At 44.5% G+C, this 21,878-nt stretch overlaps 1 protein-coding gene and 1 non-coding gene across 2 annotated transcripts in view; one reads left to right on the top strand and one right to left on the bottom strand.

The window, feature by feature from the left end:
- The window catches only part of Pde6d (phosphodiesterase 6D), a 44,987-nt gene that overhangs the window by 17,757 nt on the left and 5,352 nt on the right, over nucleotides 1-21,878 (top strand). The gene's annotated exons all lie outside the window — the stretch shown is intronic.
- Trnav-aac37 (transfer RNA valine (anticodon AAC) 37) lies at nucleotides 3,873-3,954 on the bottom strand. Its single transcript has one exon. It is a non-coding gene; the product is annotated as a tRNA-Val (tRNA).

Genomic DNA, 21,878 nt, shown 5'->3' with positions numbered 1-21,878 from the left:
TGCCAAGGGAACCCACATTTAAGCTTCTGGGTGTTCTCTCTGCACGCAAGAGAGAGGCATCTGGGCAAGTGATTTCAGTTCGTTGTTAGTTCCCAAAGCACTGCCAGGGGAGACTTATACCCCTGAGTCTCTCACGTCCTCAGGAGAGAATGATGGCTGTTAGCCTAGCCCATCTTCAGTTTAGTAACTGGACTGGTTCCCGGACACATTTCTGACAGGGAAGAGAATCCCACAGGCCTCCAGCTAGTATTTCTCTATACCGTGCCAGCCACAGCCAAGACCTTGCTTTTTTTCTCTGTCCTTAGACATCTGATCATTCCTCACTCCCATCTCTCTTCTTCCCCAGGCCACTTTTCCCTCCCTTACACACACAACTGTGAAAACCATAGTGACTACTCACCACCCTCCCTCAGAAAATTACGCCACTCCAAACTCTTCTGACCCTGAAGCCTCCCTTCCTAGAAACAGATGTTTTGTTCATAGTCCCACGCAGTTCATCCATCATGGTCTCCCTAGCTAGTGACCAGAATGCTTTTCTTTCTGTTCTTCAAGATCATTCTCCTTCCAGAATCACAGGGCTACTTAGAATTTGACCTCACTTGGGAACTGATTAGAAATACAGAATGACAGTTCCTAGCCCAGACCCACTGAAATTTGTGGTTTGTATGAGCATGAGATTTTAAGGAAGCCAGGCCTTACTGAGCATGAGAGCACACTTATAACTGCTTAGAAGGCTGAGGCAACTTTAAGCCATTTTGGAAAACTTAGGGAGATCCCTGTCTTAACCTAGGCTAGAAAATGGATAAGGGTGCTAGCAGAATGGTGGAATGCCTGTCTAGCATACTGGAGATGCTGAGATCATTCCCCAGTGTTCAAGGGGATTTTAGCCCTACTGGGACTACCTTTGCTCAGGGAAGGAAAAGCTCCTGTCAACTAGTAATTCCCAGCCTGGCTTTCGGTAGATCATATGGGGAATCATATAGATATAAATATATGTAAATAATATTATATATAATATATATACATATACAGAGAGAGAGAGTGTGTGTTTGGGGTTTTTGTTTTCCAAGACAGGGTTTCTCTGTGTAGCACTGGCTGTCTGGGAACTCACTCTGTAGACCAGGCTCTGCCACCAGCTCCCAACTAAATTTATGTTTATTGTATGCATACATGTATATTTTATATAGACCACATAAGTTCAAGGGCCTGTTGCGGTCAGAAGAGGCATCAGCCGAGGGCCTCTCAAGAGCAGTAAGTGCCCGTAGCCACTGAGCATCTCTCCAGCCCCCTACACGGTGAATCGTGAAAACCAGTGATGCCTGAGTTCCACCTCCAGATATTGTAATTTGATTGGCTTGTGTGGGAGTTTGAAAGCTCTGATTATAACAGGCAGCCGAGGTTGAACCATTGATATTCATCAAATTTTTAAACATGTGTCATGTGACCCAGGCAGGCCTCAGATTTGCGATGTAACCAAGGATGTCCTTGTACTCCCGATTTCCTGCATCAGCTAGGGAGCTGTAGGTACGCTCTGCCACGGGCAGCAAAGACCCTCGCTTTGGAGGGTTCTGTTTTGTTTTGCTGCTGTTTGCAGTACTGGGGATGGGATGTGGGCTTCATACACCCTAGGCAGGTGCTGCAGCCCAGGTATTCTTATGGCCTTTAGACATCACCTGTGTGCCTCTGAGGGCACACAGGTTTCTGATTTTCTCTAAGTCCTAAGTTTAGTTGGAATCGTGTTCAAGACAAATATTTCACAATTCTGATTCTTACATAAAAAGCTAGAAAATTCCAAGTGGGATGAACATCTTGAAAACCTTGACGGTTTGTGGTTGGCTGAGCTGTGTCATGACCCAAGGTCGTCACAGCCACTGGGGAGCAGCTCAATGATGGAGTGCTTACCCAGCATGCAGAGGGTTCTGACATTGAGAAAAATTAAGGGTAGCCTCTTGGCAAACCTTTGGAAATAAGTGCCAACCTCAAAAACAAGGATCTACTGCTAGTTGCCATGGCGCACACCTTGAATCCCAGCACTTAGGAGGCAAAGGAAGGCTGATCTCTGAGTTTGGGGCAAGCCTAATTTAAAAGTTGAGTTCTGGGCTGGAGAGATGGCTCAGTGGTTAAGAGCACCAACTGTTCTTCGTGAGGTCCTGAGTTCAAATCCCAGCAACCACATGGTGGCTCACAACCATCTGTAATGAGATTCGATGCCCTCTTCTGGTGTGTCTGAAGACAGCTACAGTGTACTCATATACAATAAATAAATCTTTAAAAAAAAATAAAAAAATAAAAGTTGAGTTCTATAGGGCTACACAGAGAAACTCTGTCTTAAAGACAGTAGGAAGAGCAGGTGGAAGAAAAATTCATTCTGAGGTGGACATTCTGAGGTAGAGTATGTATAAGGCCCTGGTTCTACCCTCCAAAACTACAGACAAACTTATCAGAAATGTACAGTTCCAGAAAAAGTAATTCTATTGTGTGTGCTCAAGGGCACATTATGTGCATTGTGGGGGTGTGCCACAGCACAGCTGTGACAATCAGTTCCTGCACCTTTCCACATGGGTTCTTGGGATCAAACTCAGGCCATCAGACATCAGCAGCAACCACCTTCACCCACTCTCAGTCTCGCTGGCCCTCCTATAAAACATTTATGATCCGCCCACCTTAGCCTCCTGAGGGCATGCTCACCACAGCTAGCAATGAGCTTATTTAGGGCGTTAGGGAAAGGTATGAAAGTGTGCTTGAACATGGTCTCACTGTGTAGCTCGGACTGACCCAGAACTCATTATCCATGTGAGCTTTAAACCCACAACAGCCCTCTTGCCTCAGCCTCTGGAGTGCTGGGCTCAGACATGAGCTACCATGCCTGGCTGCTTCTCCTCCTCCTCTTCTTCCTCCCCCTCCCTTTTTTTTTTTTTTTAAATAAGGAAAGATCTTATATCTCAGTGCAGAAAGACTTCTGGTGCTGTCCCAATGGTATAAAGTATGGACAACATGTGAACTTTCTTGAGTGGTTTTGGTCTGAGTTTGTCTTTACCTGAAACTGAAACCCTATCAGCGTGGCTATCTTGTCCAGGTATGCAAATGAGGAAGAAAGGAGACACCTGGGTATGGCAGAGGGCTGAAAGGAGATACAGGTTAGTGAGCAGGTTAGTGAGCATGTGTTAGACACTGATGGATATCTTATCTCACCAGGCCTCCTCACAGGTGAGCCAACCATGGCACTCTACAAACAAGCTTCTCACAGTGTAATTATTCCCTTACCTGGTAGTTTCTCTATCTGGAGGAGACCCTGATAACCACAGCAGAGACTTGTTACTAAATGCTAGATGAGTGAAATGCCCAGTTAACCTCGTTATAATACAGCATGGCTTGGTCCATGTCAAATCTGAATTAATGCACCTTCTTTTTTAAATACCAATCATGGTTTTATACCAGTAAGGGTTTAAACTGTAAAATAGATAAGTACAGTGGAGTTCAAGAGGAAGAATAGAGGAAAACTATTGTTAACTTGTAAAATTCTATCAAAATTTTGAGATTCAATTTTTACATTTATTTGTTTGTTTTTTGAGATAAGGTTTCTTTGTGTATCCCTGACTACCCTGGAATTCCTGTAGACCAGGCTAGCCTTCAACTCAGAGATCTGCCTGCCTCTGCCTCCCTGGAGACAGGATTAAAGGTGTGCAGCACATGCCCTACTTTTAGTCTGTCAGGTCTTTCAGGGGAGGGGGTGGAGGCATCAGCCTTTCTTTTGGTTGACTGTTTTGGAAGGGTTCTTCAGATTTCAACCAAACATTTTAAGAGATTTAACTCAGAGACTGCTTTTCCAAACTTTTTTCTTTTTTCTTTTTTTTTTTTTTTCTTTTTCTTTTTTTCGGAGCTGGGGACCGAACCCAGGGCCTTGTGCTTGTTAGGCAAGCGCTCTACCACTGAGCTAAATCCCCAACCCCCAAACTTTTTTTCAAAGTTTGGAAATTATAGGTGCCTAAATCAGGTGTGATGATGTGTGTCTTTCATCTCAACACTGAGGAGGCAGAGGCAGGCAGATTTCTGTAAAGCCCAGGCCACCCCACTGTTTAACAAGGTGAGCTCCAAGCCAGCCTAATCAGAGTTACATAGTAGGACCCTGCCACGGACGGACGGACGGACGGATGGACGGACGGATGGGTGGGTGGATGGATGGATGGACGGACAGACGGACGGACAGACAGACCTGCATGCTTATAAATATATATATTCCTAGTTGTTGACTTCTGACTGGAAATCAATTTGTGAACATAAATACATTATCAATAACAGTTTAGTCTCATGTTCATTTCAAGAAGTAGTTTAGATACATGTAGTTACATTGTCTGCACCCAGCTCAGATCAAGAACACACATAGTAAAGCCTGTCCTTCCTGTTCCCTCTAACATTTGTCCTCCCAATTCGTGAGGTTTGCTTTCAAATGTAACTTTGGGGAGAGCTGGCTTCTCCCCATCTGTCTTCAAGAGGCGTGGGTCTAACAAGGGCTTATCCCTTGTGCCTGGGAAGACTGAACGATTAAAGTGAGCTCTTTGCTAATAGAAACTCAGTTTCATTCTTGACACTGATCTTTCTTGGAACAAAGCACAGGCTTCCAGGGTGCGTTTTCTGAAAGTCAGAGGCTAGTGGCACTCCCTGGAGGAAAACCTGAGTGCTGGTGTCTAGGGAGTGATGTTGGAGCCAGAGCTAGTGACGGTGCTTGACTCTCCATGGGGAAACCTTGGAAGGGAAGAACAAAAGAATTGGCCCATTCGGATTGTCTGATGCTAATTCATAGAAATCCTAGGACACTTTCAATCTTAAAAATAAATCAACCCAAAGTATCCCCTTCATCTTTGTTCCACTAGTTATGAGATTTTTAATAGTAGATAAAGTTTTAATATCTCAAAACTTAGTTTTCTCATCCAGAATTTAAAGCTAAAGGTAATAAGACCCAGCAGAGTTTTGTTTTTGTAATCCAGCTAATGCAGCATTTTGGACAGCATCTGTTAATGAGGTAAAGCATGAAGTATGGAGAAACAAGAGCTGGACTCTAACATTACCTTTTTAAATACAGGGAAGTAACTGTACAAACCAGTAGGAAAGGCTGTGTCAGTTCAATTGAGTGAATTGTTCTGTGTCCTGGGTTCTCTTACTAATTTTGTTGAGTGCAGTGCAGTCCTGGAGCTGAATCCTGAGGCCCAGCACACACCGAGCAAGTGCTCTGCTACTGAGCTACTGGAATCCCCAGGCTCTCATTAGTTTTAATACATTGAACTCTGTCTGATTTTGCAAAAGTCATGTAAGTATTACGGTTTAGAGTTTAGGCAAACAGCATTAAATAGTTAAGGAACTGGAGAGGAGGTTAAGTGGTTAAGTGTACTTGTTGCTCTTGCAGACGACCTGGGTTTAGTTCTCAGCACCCACATGGTAGCTCATAACCCTCCCTAGTTCCTCGCCAGTTCCAGGCGATCTGATGAATTTTCTCATCAGACATACGGGTGGTGCAAAGACTCCTACTAGCAAACCAGTTATACCCATAAAATCTTTGAAAGTTTTGTTTTAACAGGTCCTGGAGCTGGTGAGATACTCAGTGGGTAAAGGCACTTGTCAAAAAGCCTGCCAACCCAATTAATCCCTTTAACCCTCACAAAAGTGACAGGAGAGCACTCTGGAAAGTTGTCTCCCTATACGCACCCCCAGTACATACAATGAACTCACACAGTAATGATTTTAATTGTTAAATGAAGTTAAATCATGAAACTATTAAATGAGCCATGACTTTGTTCTATCTGATGAAAGAGAGGAAGTGAATCTGAACACAGTGGAACACTGAAATACAAATTAATACAGAGAGAAAGGGTGAGAAATGCCCACTAGGAGAGTATGAGACGGATTAGGAAGCTCACATGGAGAGAGACACTGGTCAGTTGTTAGCCCTCCTTAGCTAGAACAGATGGTTTCCAAGCTGAGGTGGGAACAACCTTGTCAAGGGTGTTGATCTCTGGAGTCTACAGACTTGATCTAGTGAAAGGGGCAGGGGGCACACTGAAAGGTTCTGAACTGGGGACTAGCATTAGGCAAGTGAGAATTAAGACTCTCCTGGTGTAGAGGGAAGGATGAAGGAACAAAAGCAGTTAGGTTCTTGCCACCCAGTGGTGGCTTGGAAATGTAACCACCATTTCAGAGGGAGAAATATCAGGACCTGGCATGCCGTCCAGGAAGGTTGGTCCCAGGGAGGTTGTGCAGCAGCCAGTTCAAACCCAAATAATCTTACTCTCATATAGCAGACCTGGAGAACAGTTTATAAATGATCATGACTACTCTAGCCATAAACTTCCTGTGCTCTCAAATGCCAGCCTCTCCAGGCCGCAGTCGTGGGTGATACCTCTCCCCTACAGCTACTGCCCATCAGAAAGTCTTCCATTAGAAGTTGAACCCTGCCTCTCCAGCTCATGGTCCAGCTGCATCTGCCCACCCTCACTGCACCAGGTGAACCTACATTTCCTCATGCTTTCCTATGATCATGCCGTTCTTGTGTTCCTTCATGTATACGAGTTCTTAGAGTAAAGTACTGGCCCCTTGGCTGTCATAGTATAAATATTTTTCTCAATTTTTATTTGACTTGACTTTATGGTTTTCATTTGCAGGGTTTTTTTTTTTTTTTTTTTTTTTTTTTTAGTTCCTGAAGTACTTTCAAAATTAAAGTTAAACTCAGGTGTTACACAAATACATGCTCCTTGGAGAAATTTTGGTTGTTTTTTTTTTTCATTTGCTTTTTTGTGTGGGACTGTGTACCACATGTGTGCCCGGTGCCCAGGGAGGCCAGAAGAGGGTGTCCATCCCTCAGAACTGGAGTTATAGGTGGTTGTAGGTCACTATGTATGGGTCCTGAGAGCCAAACCTGGGTCACTTAGGAGAACAGCAGTGCTCTTAATCTCAGCCCTTTTCTCCAGTTAGAAGATTCTTTCTTGTTATTTGGTTAGTTTGGTTTGAGTTTGTTTGTTTGTTTGTTTGTTTGTTTGTTTGTTTTGTTGGGGGGTTTTTTTGTTTTGTTTTGTTTTTTTGTGACAGAGTCTCACTATGTCATCCTGACTGTCCTGGAACTTGCTATGTAAACCAGGCTGACCTCAAAACTCACAGAGATCCAACTGTGCCCCCTGAACATTAGGAATAAAGACATTTGCCACCATACCTGGCATAATTTTTAAATTTACATTTGTGTGTGTGTGTGTCTGTGCATGCACACGTGCACCAACAGGACATACTTGTAGAGGTCTGAGGACTAGTTTGTGGAGTTTGTAGAGTTGGACCTCTCCTCTCACATTTCTGTGAATTCTGGGGACCAAACTTGGGCTACCAGACTTTCATAGAACTACTATGCACTGAGCCATCTCTCCAGTCAGCTTTTGTCTTGACACACAATCTCTTTATGTAACTCAGAACACACAATACCTTCTGCCACGTAGCCTCATAGCTGAGATTTACAGGTCACAACATCCAGCAACTTTCTCTGCCATCTTGTTTTTAAACTTCATTTTTAAATTATGTTGGGCTTTAAAAAGGTTGCAAAAATAATAGTGTATTCACCTGTATGCTTTCAAGTGTGAAGTGTTCCTTATTGGTCATGTCTCCCGTCACCATAGAGTGTTATCAGAACCCGTAGTCAGCATAGGCACAGTAGAAGGCTGGGAAGTAGCCTGGTGGCAGAATGCTTACACAGACTTGAAGAGCCAGGTTTGGCTTCCATAAGATCGTTTAAGTGAATGTGTTAAGTGAGGAGGGAGGGGATTGGAAGTTGAGTAAAGATAACTGTGAGAGGAACTCTGTAGACCTCCTTGCCAAGCCAGATCTACAGAATGTCCTCCCCTTATCTGAGTGATCCTTCCATATTTGCCAAGTAGCAACCACAGGGTTCAGGGCGCGTCAGATTACTTGGGTTACTCTGCTATTTGGCTTGCTCTGTTTCCAGGGGAAGAGCAGGGGAGGGAATCCACAGCCTCTGCTGTTGTTACCAATCAAAAAGCAACCAGCTCCGTAGGCCTCCCCTGTGACCCTGACTTAAGGCAGAGGGAAATAATGGTGACAAATTGACAGAGGCCACCTTTGCCAGCTATCATTAAGTTACCATAGGACTGCAGATTCTCTTGGTCGTACAGTGAGTGTTATACTGGAGTGGTTTTACATACAGATTGTTTTATCTTGCTGCAAGAGGAGATGCTGAAAGTCAGAGTGTGCTTATCACAGAGGGTGCTCTATAAGCAATGGTGCAATTTAAAGTCTATGCTTAAAAAGGGTAAATGCAGCATAATGAAGAAATCAGATGGGAGGGGCAGTAAGTATGGAGTGAAGAGGCCAGGAAGTGGGTGTAGCACACACCTTTAATTCCAGCACTCGGGAGGCCGAGGCAGGCTGATTCAGTTAGAGGCCAGTCTGGTTTACAGAGAGTTCCAGGACAGCCAGGTATACACAGAGAAATCCTGTCTTTTAAAAAAAAAAAAAAAAAAAAAAAAAAAGGTGGAAGGAAAAGGTATTTGTAAAGGTTATGTATGCTAAGGAGTCCAGTATTTAAGCTGCTTCTTCCTAAACTCCAGGACCTGTCCAGGTGACTCTTGCTGCAATAAAGCACCATGACCAAAGCAACTCGGGGGAGGGGAGGTTACCCTATACTTCCTGCGTCACAGTTCATCACTGAAGGAAGGCAGAGCAGGAACTCAAGAGGGCAAACACCTGGAGTGAGGACCTGATGCCGAGGCCTTGGAGAGGCACTGCTTACTGGCTTGCTCCTCACAGATACCCAGCCTCCTCCTTACAGAACCTAAGACCACCTGCCCAGGGGTGGGCCCTCCCACGTCAGTCACTAAGAAAATGGCTACAGGAGCTGTAGAGTTGGCTCAGTGGTGAAAAGATCAAGAGCACTTGTTGCTCTTGCAGGTGCCTGGATTCAGTTCCAAGCACCCACATGGTAGTTCACAACCCTCTGATCCAGGGGCTGTGACCCTCTCCTGACCTCTGCAGTACTAGGCACACATATGGTACACAGACACACATGCAGGCAAAACTCTCATCACACTAGGAGGAGGAAGAGGAGGGAAATGCCCACAGTTTCCCTAAAGACCCATCTTATGGAGGCATTTCTGAACTGAGGTTCTTCCTCCCAGGTGCCTCTAGCTTAAAAATAAAAACAAATGGGTTGGGGATTTAGCTCAGTGGTAGAGCGCTTGCCTAGGAAGCGCAAGGCCCTGGGTTCGGTCCCCAGCTCCGAAAAAAAGAACCAAAAGTAAAGAAAGGAAAGAAGGAAAGAAAGAAAGAAAGAAAGAAAGAAAGAAAGAAAGAAAGAAAGAAAGAAAGAAAGAAAGAAAGAAAGACACAGCTGACCCCTTGTCAGCCTGACACACAAACATCACTTATTAAGACATAACCTTTCTTTTCTTGTCCCCAAGATCTCACATTAATGTTCATCACCACAAAATAAGAATTCCGATTTTTTAAAAAATTCAAACACTTAAAAGTCTAGGTTTTTTTTAAATATTCAAAAATCTCTATAAAAATACAAAGTTCCTTTAAGAGTTCAAAATCTCTCAACTGTAAAATAAAAAATAAGTTAAATCCTTTCTTACTCCAAGAGAGAACCAGGGCACAGTCACAGTATGAGCAAAGCAAAACCAATTCCAGCAGTGTAGATAATTGCAGTGTATGGGGTTCACTCACTGTCTTTTGGGGTCCTCCAAAGGGCCTGGGTCACTGCTCTGGCTCCGCTCTCTACAGCACACACAGCTTGTCTTCTAGGCTCTGGCTGGCTCCGCTCCACTGCTGCAGCTGTTCTTGGTGGTCGTCCTGTGGTGCTGGCATCTCCAAAATACTGGGGTCTTCTGCTGCATCAGGGCTGCACTTTGACCAGTAGCCTCTCCTGGGCTCTCTTCATGGCCCCTTCAGACCTTCCAAACCAGTAGCATCCTTACACATTACTAAGTTCAGCTGTCAGCACAAGGTTCAACATCACAGCTTCTGTGTGTTCACCCTGAGACAGTAATTCCCAGATCTCACCTGAGTGGTGCTGGCCTTAATCACTGCTAATTTCTCAGCACCGGCTGACCAGCATCAATTGTCCCAGGAAAGCAAAGGTTTCACTTCAGTGGTGCTGGTCTCCTGTTGATCACAGCTGATTCTTCAGTTCCCATCAGCCAGAACCTAGCAAATGGCCTGTTAAAGAGTCTCTGAAGGGGCTGGGGATTTAGCTCAGTGGTAGAGTGCTTACCTAGGAAGCACAAGGCCCAGCTCCGAAAAAAAAGAACCAAAAAAAAAAAAAAAAAGAGTCTCTGAGACTCTCAAACTGAAGCTTCACAAGCCAGCCCTTGTTTTCATTTCTCTGGACATTCTTTCTTCCAAGCTCCTACAGCACAGCCCACTGAGCTCTTCCAACACTCAGTGGCTTTTCTAGCCCAACTTGCCAGAGTCTTCCCCAATCCTCCCAAAAACAGTATAGTCAGGTCTGTCACAACAATAGCTCATAATCCTGGCACCAATTTCTGGTTTGGATTACCATTGCTGTGATGAAGGACCATAACCAGAAGCAACTTGGGAAGGAAAGGTTTATTTAGCTTACACTTCCACATCACACACAGTTCTTCATTGAAAGACGGCAGGGCAGGGACACAGAAGCCATGAAGGGGTGCTGCTTGCTTGCTCTTATGGCTTGTCCAGCCTTATAGAACCCAGGACCACTGCCCAGGGTTGCCCCACCCACAGTGGGCTGGGCCCTCGCCCATCAATCACTAAGAAAATGCCTTACAGCCCTATCTCTTGGAGGCATCTTCTCAGTTGAGGTTCTTCCTCTCAGATGCCTCTAGCTTGTTGAAGTTGACATAAAACTAGCCAGCACAGAGGCAGGCACACTGATACGTGAGCACAACACCAGTCCTGTTTCCTGAAACTTGATCTCTAGAAAACAGACCAACCTTGAATTTGATATGTAGCCCAGGCTGGCCCTAAACAAAACAATCCTGCTTCAGCCTCCCAAATACTGGGATTAGAGGCCAGCACCACCACACCTGGCTCAGGATAATACTTCTTACCAGGGCATAATTGGTCCACCAAGATAGCTCAGTGGGTAAAGGCACTTGAATTCTGGGAATTGACCAGAATTCAATCCCCAGAAACCACATTGTAGAACAAGAGAACCGACTTCCACAAGTCATCATTGGATTACACATGAGTACCCACACACGTACACAAATCAAATAAATATGATTTAACTATTTTTTTTATTTTATTTATTATATATAAGTACACTGTAGCTGTCTTCAGATACACCAGAAGAGGGCATCGGATCTCTTTACAGATGGTTGTGAGCCACCATGTGGTTGCTAGGAATTGAACTCATGACCTCTGGAAGAACAGTCGGGTGTTCTTAACCACTGAGCCATCTCTCCAGCCCGATTTAACTATTTTTAAAAGGGCATAATTTTTAGAAGTTTTGACCTGGGAGCTGGAGAGATAGCTCAGCAGTTAAGTCGCATACTGATCTTGCAGAGAATTTTACTTCAGTTCCTAGCACTTATGTCAGGCAACTAAGAGCCACCTGTAAACTTTGCCTCTGGGGGATCCTATGCTCTCTTCTGGCCTCTTCTGCTTGCATGTGGTGCCCAAATAGGCTTGCGCATGCATGCACACATGCACGTACACATACACGTACACATACACATACACACATACACAACACACACACATACACAACACACACACAATATATATATTTTTAACATGGGACTAGAAAGATGGCTCATCAGTTGAGAACATTTGCTACTTTTGCAAAAGAGCCAGGTTTAGCAGCTCCTAACCACCTATTACTCCAGTTCCAGGGGGATCTGATGATCCCTTCATGGGCACTAGCATGAGCCTACAAACACCCAGGTGTACATACACACATAAAATTAATCGATAGAATGATAGGAGGGTTGGGACAGGTAAGGTGGCTCAGTGAGTGAGGTCACTTGCTGACAAACCTGATTGATTACCTGAGGTCAGCCCTGTTCCTAGGACTCGCATGTCAAGAGGGGGAGAACTAAAACTCCTCCCATTAGTTGTCCTCTGGCTTCTTCACGTGCAGCATAGCACTCACACATAAACACACAGGATAAACAAATATAATGAGAAAGCGTTTAGAACGCATTTAGAGCATCTGTGTGTGTGTGTGTGTGTGTGTGTGTGTGTGTGTGTGTGTGTGTGTGTGTGTGTGTATTCAGATAGTTCCCCGGGTCAATGTATAAGAAAACTGATACCCATGACATGACATGCACACCCACACACAAAAATGAAGAAAAAAAAAAACCAGTTAAGGTGTACTAGAAATATTTTGTACATTCAGGCTTCTATAATAAATAATGAATCCACAACAATGACTCTGCTGTGTATAAGATACCCTATCTATGTCTTATACTCAACAGAAGTGTCTCATATTCTGGGAGCCAGAGCCCTGAGACAGTACCAAAATAGTTGATTTCTTCTGGATTGCACTCTCCTCAGTTTGGGTCTTCACGTGGAGGAAGGACAGGGAGAGTTCTCTGAGGTCCCTTTATAAGACCAAAACCCACTCATGGGTGCTCCACTCTCATGACCTAATCACCTAACACTATCATATTAGGAGTGAAAGTTTTAACCTTTGAATGTGATGGGGACACAGTCCACTGTAAGAAGTAAAGCTGGGATGGAGAGGTGTCTCAGGTTAGGAGCATTAGCTGCTCTTCCAGAGGGCCCAGATTCTGTTCTCAGGACCCACATGGAGGTTTACAGCTGTAACTCCAGTTCCAAAGGATTGGACACCCTCTTCTGGGCTCATTGGGTACCTCACACTCTTCTCTTCTACACAGGCAAAACACTCATACACAAAAGGAAATCAAATCTTTGTTGTTTTAAGTCTGTTAGAGACATTTAAGGAGGAAAAACTAACCTGGTGCTCCTGGTTTGGACTCTAGCTCTCGTGTAGTACCTTAGAATATAAAGGCAGCAAGTAGTACTTACACTTATCCATTGCCCAGAGAATTGCTTTTTTTCTGTTTTTATATTTACTGGGGTGGGGCAGTTTGCGTACCATAGCATGTGTGTGAGGGTCAGAGGACAACTCAAAGGAGTCAGCTCTCTCCGTCCTCCACACAGGTCCCAGTGATTCAACTCAGGGCTTAGGGCTTGACATAGGCAACTTTATACGCTGAGCCAATAACTTTATATCACTGGTCCAATATTCTCATTGAGTTTTTGTTTTTGTTTTTCTTCCTTAGAAAAAAAGATAATTTTTGTTATTTTATATGTATGAGTATTTGGCCCACTTGTATTTCTGTACACCTGGTTCCCATGGAGACCAGAAGAGGGTGTCAAGTCCCCTAGGATTGGGGTTACAGATGTTTGTGAGCAACAGTGTGAGTGCCAGGCATCTAACTGAAGTCTATAAAAACAGCCAGTGATCCACTTGCTCCTGCCTCCCAAGTGTGGGATTAAAGGTGTATACCGCCACCACCACCCACTGGAGAACAAGGTTTTTAATGAGGTCAGAGCAGCTCTGTGAGAAACAATGGACTAGAGTTTGGAAGAGAAAAAATAGGAGGAATTTGGAAACACAATAGAAAATAAAGCTTTTTACACAAGCAAGACTAGCCTCAAACTCACATTCTCCTACTGCCTGCCTCTGCCTTCCAAGTATGGGGTTAAAGCATGAGTCAGCATGCCCAGCAAGAGAAAGAATATCCCGACCAGGTTAGCAACAAATGCCAGCAGTAGAAAGTAACCATTGTAGATGGTTTGGTTTGGGTCAGGGTGAAGTGCTATAGATAACTAAGATGGTAGGAAGGCATGTGCTAGGCAAGCATGCTACCACGAAGTTAATCCAGCCATTATGTCTTTGTGATCATCCCCCCCCCAAAAAAAATACAAATTACAAGGAATTAAAGCTGTTTTGTTTGAAATGTTAAAACTATTGGAACCATCTTTTCATTTGTTTTCAAGTTAAAATAATCAGGGCCCTCAAATGTAATATCTGCTCTGTGTGTGTGTGTGTGTGTGTGTGTGTGAGAGAGAGAGAGAGAGAGAGAGAGAGAGAGAGAGAGAGAGAGAGAGAGGTTGAAAATCCCAATTTTCAGAAGGAAAAGGCTACACAGCGAGATCGTATGTTGCTGTCATCCCCCTCCTCAAACCCAAAAAGAGATTTTTCACTTTTGTTAGTATTTCTAGTACTGTATATTTGTGTGAGCCCGTGCCTGACCCCCAGGAGCTAAACTCATGGGCAGTGTAAGCCACCCAATTCAGTGCTGGTGCTGGGTACCAAATTCTGGTCCTCTCCAAGAGCAACACTTCCTCTTAAATGCTGATCTGCCTCTTCAGCTCCAAGAATTAGTTCTTATCTGTATTCTTCTGTAGATGAGACTGACAGACAGGATGAAAACTAATACATGGGCAACAGAAAGGACCATACTAGGTTTTCTGGGCATTGCAAGGGACCGAAGCATAAAGCCAAAGCCAAATACTATTATCTCCTTCCAGTTGCTTCTCTCTTACCACACGCTAGAGAGGAAGCAGATGTGTCCCTGCATGCTTGTTGTCCCAGCACTCACGAGGCAGGCCCAGGACAGTTGTCACAAACTCAAGGCTAGCCTGGCCTACCTCACTTGTTCTGGGCTAGTCAGGACTACATAGCAAATGCTTTTCTTTTTTTTTTTTTTTTTTTTTTTTCTTTTCTTTTTTTTCCGGAGCTGGGGATTGAACCTAGGGCCTTGCGCTTGCTAGGCAAGTGCTCTACCGCTGAGCTAAATCCCCAACCCCTTATATGCTTTTCATTTTCTACTCCCTTACCCCCTACAAATAAAAAGTCAGGAAGACAGAAAAAGGCAATGTGTGGTGTTAGAAATTTTGAAACAATCGATGTTATCTCCTTGTTGGAGGGAGCTTGGTTGATTGGTTGGTTGAGTTTTGTTTTGTTTTGTTTTGTTGTTGTTGTTGTTGTTGTTGTTGTTCTTTTTTTCGGAGCTGGGGACCGAACCCAGGGTCTTGCGCTTCCTAGGCAATCGCTCTACCACTGAGCTAAATCCCCAACCCCGAGTTTTGTTTTTATTACTGTTCTTTTCAGTCGTGTGTATGTGTGTGCTGTTGCCTGTTGGATTGCCTGGAGCTGGCATCACAGGCAGATTTGAGACCGTCTCTCTTATGTAACTCTGGCTGTCCTGGAACTTGCTATGTAGACCAGTCTGGCCTAACTCGCAGAGATCCACCTGCTTCTGCTGGGATTGAAGGACTGGGCTACCATTCCTGGTCAAAACTCTTTAGGGAGTTTTAAATCCTAAATAATTATAGTATCCCACACCTGCATCATGTTCTGTAATGTATAAATGCATGTAATCCTGGCCCAACCTTCAAGACCCTGGTTTCTGTTGCTTGTATTTATGACCAGAGACTAGGCTGGTTTCATGTCTGCTTGCCTGTTACCACTGTGCAGCAGGTGTTGTACTTCTCTCAGATCTTCCCTGAGACTGTACAGTCCGTGCCCCACAGTCTCCATCTGTGCCTTCCTGACCCAAATAAAGGCCTGAGACCTTTTATATAAACATTCCTCTTTTTAAAAGGTTCTCTGTGTATAGGTGTTTTGCCCACATGTATGTCTGTGTACTCCTTGCACTCCTGATGCCCACAGAGGCCAGAATAAGGCATTCAGTCCCCTGGAACTGGAGTTACAGAGGTTTGTGGTAACCAGGTGGGTGCTGGGAATTGAACCCCAGATCTGGAAGAACTACCAGTGCTCCCTGCTGAGCTGTCTCTCCAGCCACCTTTCAAATAGATTTTTTTAAATATTTTTATTTATTTATTTTATATAAGTACACTGTCGCTGTCTTCAGACACACCAGAAGAGGGCATCAGATCCCATTATAGATGGTTGTGAGCCACCATGTGGTTGTTGGGAAATGAACTCAGGACCTCTGGAAGAGCAGACAGTGCTCTTAACCACTGAGCCATCTCTCCATCCCTCAAATAGATTTAAGCAGATTGCTTACTATTGGAATTCTACCTGGATGTTATAGTTCATACCTATAATCCCAGCACTCTGAGACAGGTAGGAGGATCATTGTTAGGTTTGAGGCCATCTTGGTCTGCCTAGAAAGAATTTTAAAAAAAGTGGCACAGTGTACATGGTAAATTGCATGCCACTGTGACTGACAGTTAAGGTTAAGTTTAACAGCCCTCCCCTGCTCATTCCAAGAACCGTATCTACTGAGACAACCATAGGACACTTAAATAGCATAAAATAAAGAAAAACATGGAATCTCCTTTACAGACTTCCTTTTGTTCTCTTCAGTCCTGGCCTGTCCCTCCATTCTGAGTTGTAGATGGGAGTTTCTAGATGCATCCTCCCACACCCCCACTCCTTCCGCTGCATCTTTCTTTTTTTTTTTTTTTGGTTCTTTTTTTCGGAGCTGGGGACCGAACCCAGGGCCTTGCGCTTCCTAGGCAAGCGCTCTACCACTGAGCTAAATCCCCAGCCCCCCGCTGCATCTTTCTTGTTCCCTGTGCGTGTGTCTTGTTTCTTTTCTCTTTCCCTTCTCCAACTTCTCCCATTTCCTCGTTTCTCTCTTTCTTTCCTATTCAACTGGTCAGTGAAGTCCTGGCATGGTCAGTCAATCTGTTTATTATGTAAAAATCGATGTGACCATTTCCATTTAAAACTAAGACTCCTAGAACCAGTGTGCTCATCCCAAAATGCCTGTGGGTGGTTGCAAGAAGATATTTGAGCTCTTGTAGCTTATTTCCTTCACTCACATCTCTCAAAGAAATGGACCTGGTACCCATTCCTCTCACTCAGTGGTTCTCAACCTCCCTCAAGCTGCAACCCTTTAATACAGTTTCTCATGTTGTGGTGACCCCCAAGCATCCACTGTTTTCATTGTTACTTCATAACTGTCATTTTGCTACTGTTACGAATTGTAATATAAATATCTGATGTGCAGGATATATGTGACCCCAGCGAAAGGTCATTCAACCCTGAAAGGGGTCACAACTCACAGATTGAGAAGCACTGCACTAACTGGCTTCTCCCAGTCCCTGAGTTTTCCCTTTGCACTTGGCTACCTTGCTCCACCACTGCCTTCTATGTTTCACTTCCAGCTCTGGCTCCTGTGTTAGTTCTTCTAAGTTCTTTTGTTTGTTTGTTCGTTTACTTATTTACACCTGAGTGTTGTTTCTGCAAGTACATACGTGTGCCACGCCAGGTGACCGGGAGGCCAGAAGAGTCTTTGGGTCACCTGAACTGAAGTTGCCGATGTTTGTGAGCTGCCATGTGAGTTCTGCCCGGCCTCAGCAAGAGCAGTTCTCTTACCTAGTCACCGAGCCTCCCGTCCAGCCCCTGCATAGGTGCCTTAACACACACACACACACACACACACACACACACACACACACACACACACACACAAATTCATAAAGCCTTCCCTTTGAGCTAAGAGCCTCCCATTCTTTCATGTTATTTGCTCTCTTTTATCTTTCTGGAAGCTCAATACTTTGCAAGCTTTGATTGTGTTCTGCAGCTTATTGTTTTATCCTGAAACTTATTTGTGTGTGTGTGTGTGTGTGTGTGTGTGTTGGAGGGGGGAGCATGTGTCTACCACAGCTTACACGTGACAGTCAAAGGAAGCCACTCATGGAAATGGCTTCTCTCTTTCCACCATTTGGGTACCAGGCTGGCAAGCACCTCCACCAACGCTGAAGCCCCCCCCCCCCCCCCCCCCCCGAGCTGAGGACCGAACCCAGGGCCTTGCGCTTGCTAGGCAAGCGGTCTACCACTGAGCTAAATCCCCAAACCCCTGAAGCTCCTTTTTAAAGCTGTTGGTGCATTTGCATGTGAGAGCATTTCACTCGATCTGGTCCCTAATGAGGGGATCCTAATACCAAGAAGTACTCTCCTCCAAGGGGAGACTTCCTCTGTTCACCCTCCTCACAAGCACCAAGGAGCCTTTACAAGGGAGATGACCTGGCTGACCCAGAGCGTGGTGTTTATAAATAGTGTCCAGCACCCCCTCCTGTAAAGCCCATCGGCCTAATCCTCACTCGAGATTGGAATTGGCTTGACCTTTGAGCCTCAAAACTCGGGTCAATTTCTCCTCTGGAAATCTGCTTAACAAAAAGCTGCTAAAGCAAAATGTTTTCCTGACTTTTATTCTAGAATTAATTCTATGCATATGTATGGGTCTTTTGCCTGCATGTATGTCTGTGTACCACTTGCATGCAGAACCCATTGAAGTCAGAAGAGGGCATTGGATGCCTGGAACTTGAGCAAGAGACAGTTGTGGCTGCTGTTGAGTGCTAGGAATTGAACCTGAGACCCCTAGAAGAGCAGCCAGCATTCTTAACTACTGAGCCATCATCTCTCCAGCACCAGAACAAAATGTTTTCAACCAGATCATCAGTCATCAGATTGCGTGTGAAGGCCAGCTGTTCTCATTATCTGGGGAACTTTATCTGACTGGTTTTGTTTTAGCTTCTTTTGTTTTGTTTTTGTTTTCAGTTTTGTTTAAGACAAAGCCTCACAATCAATCGTGCTTCAGCCTCTCCCATGCTAGGATTGCAGGCCTGTCAATCAGTTTGTTTGCTCGTGGGGGTAGTTCCGTCCCTGTCTGTCTGTCCCTCTTTCCAGTTCCTCCTTCTACTCTTAGAATGAACCCCCAAAGACCCCAGGACATGGAGAAGCTAGCCCACCACTGAGCCCCAGCCTCACTTTTCACTCCTGACTTGAAGCAGACTTAGTCACGTCCACTTCACCCCTCGGATGGAGCACGCTTTCATGTTTGTCAGCTTTCATGTCGCCTGTAATAGATAAAACCTGACAAGTCCCTATCACTGTGGAATCAAACACTTGATCCAGACACTGGCAGTTTTCAAACTAGGGTATGTTAAAGAATTGGAAGTTGTTGAGATAACCAAAAGTCTTTGAGTGCCGTGTATATATGTGTACAGTGTGTGCCCACAATGCTGTGGAGTCTAGAAAAGGGTGCCAGATTCCCTGGAACTGGAGCTACAGGCAGTTGTGAGCCACCCGGATGTCCAGTTCTGTGACAGTCATTGCCTTCTTTTGACCTCTCTGGGCACCTGCACTCACATGCACAAGCCCACACAGAACAACACACACATACACCTAATTAAAAACGAGGGGTTAGGGAGACAGCTCAGACATGAAAAACACAGGCCACATAACTCTGGCCCCAGCGGAGATGCCTTTCACTTCCATGGTTACCCACACACATACTTAGAATTGTATTTTTTGGCATTATAATATAATTACATCGCCCTCCCCCCGATTCTTCCAAACACTTATTTAGATCATGACCTCTTTTTTCTTAATTGTTATGAGACACATATAACTTTAAAATAATAAAAATAAATCTTTTGCATCCCAGGGTTTTCTTGCTGACTTGGGCTAGGGGCATTTTTTCATCCAGATGCAGCTTGTGCTGACACTATTTCATTAAGGCTTTTTCCAGCAGTAGCTTTTTCTGCAATGCATTGACTGCCTGTAAGTCAGGAAGTGTAGAGATAATTGCATTTGTGTTTGGTCTTGTCTTTTAACTTACAGACAGTCTGATGTGTACGCTGCTGCAGTGGGCATATGGGACACTACTATGAAGTGTTGAGAGGCCTTTGCAGAGTAGACCAAGCAAGGACAATGTCTTCTAAAAATCTGGGGCTTAAGGCATCTGGGCCAAATCTGAACTCAGAGTCGGTTGATGGGGCAACCATGCCAGCTGTTCCCCATCTAAGATGGAGACGCTTTCTCTTACATCTGCAACAATGGGTAGGCAGAGTTTTAGTACTTAAAAGCGTGTGCTATGACCTAAATAGAAGTTTATACATGGAAGTTGCATTTAAACTCAGTTACTTCAAGGGTAGGAATTTAGCTTAGCTGTGGAGTTTCACTTACCATGCGAAAAGCCCTGGGTTCTATCCCCAGAACAGTAGATTTTTTTAACTAATTTGAAATGTGGAGCAGAGGAAGTGAACTGAGTAGGTAAAGAAGAACTCAGGGGCCCAAAGCATGGGCAGGCACTTCAGAGTTAGGACACACCACATGCCCAGAGGAAAAAGGCTGCACAACACTGCCTCCTGGCCTAATGACTCAGTAACCCTAACCTGCCGGACAGCTGAAGCTTATCTTGTGCATCTCCTGTGTAACAGCAAAATGTGGACCTTCTCCGAGTGAATGTCACCCTGTCACCCATGTGACGGACAGCAGCTGCACTGTGCAGGGGCCTCAGCTGACCTCAAGTCAAACAGTGGGAGAGTGTGGCAAAGATCTGCCAGAAAGGTAGAGGGCCAGGGCCTGCACCAAAGGCCACGTGGCAAGAATGGGCAAGTTGGTGTGTGTGTGCAAGCTCACACCAGAAGCTCTTCCTCAAACCTCAAGTGCTTGTGCAAGGCCAGCTTCAGGGCCCCAGTGTCCAAGCCTAGGCCATGTGCTTGCCTCAGCTGTACATGAGAGAAGAGACATCCACACCGCCTAGCCGCTGAGGGGCAGCACAGCCCGTGCCTCTCAGAGGAGGGGCTGGTATGGCGTTTGTTGCCAAACAGAAAAAAGGTACATGTAAGCTTCCTCTACTGCTCAGACACTTCACAGAATATTCCTTTACGTCTTTTACAGACCACCTCTTTGCTTCCATAACAAATTTTCTTTGTCAATAATTTTTAAAAGAAAAAAATTTTTTCATTGAATTTTTGTATTGTTTTTTGGGAAGAAGAAAGGTCAAACTAGCCTGTAACTCACGATGAAGCCCAAGCTGTCCTCACACTCAGTAGGTGGACAGGGTGACGTTGAACATCTGATTTCCCCTACAAGCACCAGCAGTAGAGGTCTAGACCACCATATCTGGCTTCTGTTCTGTTTAATTCCTGATTTCAGATCTGAGGCCTCTTAGACTATTCTCTAATTCTCATATCTTTTTAAACTCCATTTATCTATGTATTCTGTCTGTGAAGCCAGGGCATGCACTTGTGGGAAAATCAAGAGGACAGCTTGCAGGAGTCAGTTCTCTCCTTCTACATGTGTCCCAGGGTTTGAACTCAGGCCATTAGGCTTGGTGGCAAGCCCCTCACCCACTGAGCCATCGCACCAGACCCCCTTTTGTGTGTTTACTCACCTATTTTCTAGCCTTTCCTTTTTCTTTTTAATATTTGTTAAGAGCTTTCTTCCAGCCTTTGCACTAGATTTCTTGATGTGCTACTACTGTCTTATTTATTGAATCAAACACAAAACATAGAAAATACAAGTATTTAAGTTAGAAGTGAAGTTTTAACTAAGAGAGATATTCAGTTGATTATCCCATATATTGTAGCAGCCACGAACCACAAAAAATCAACTAAAATATAGAAAATCTGTTACATAGGACATCTGGCATCTTTCTCATTTTTAAAGATTGCATATGTATGTGTTATGTTACGGGTGTGCGTGTGTGTGTGTGTGTTCATGTGTGTGTGTGTGTGTGTACATGGCTTCAGGTACCCACAAGGGCCAGAAGAGGACATTAGATCACCTGGAGCTGAAGATATTGGCAATTGTGAGCCACCCCATGTGTGTTCTGTAGCTCTGACAAAAGTAACAGTAGTCTTAACCACTGGGCCGTCTCTCCAGTGATATCTTTTTATTATTTTTTAATATTCTTTTTTAAAAGTTTGCATCTTGATCTGCAGTCCCTTTTTTTTTCTCTTAGTTGCTTTGGTTGTTTCCATAGTAAATGTCTTGATTTCTGATGATTCTTGGCTGACTGGAGTGTGTGTGTTAGTGTGTGTGTGTGTGAGTGTGAGTGCGTGTGTCTGTGTATCTCTCTCCATGTGTACATATGCCACAGTGTTTT

The sequence above is a fragment of the Rattus norvegicus genome, chromosome 9 (assembly GCF_036323735.1).
Source record: "Rattus norvegicus strain BN/NHsdMcwi chromosome 9, GRCr8, whole genome shotgun sequence".
In the NCBI taxonomy this organism is placed as follows: Eukaryota; Metazoa; Chordata; class Mammalia; order Rodentia; family Muridae; genus Rattus; species Rattus norvegicus.
This window is presented reverse-complemented; position numbering and strand designations above follow the sequence as displayed.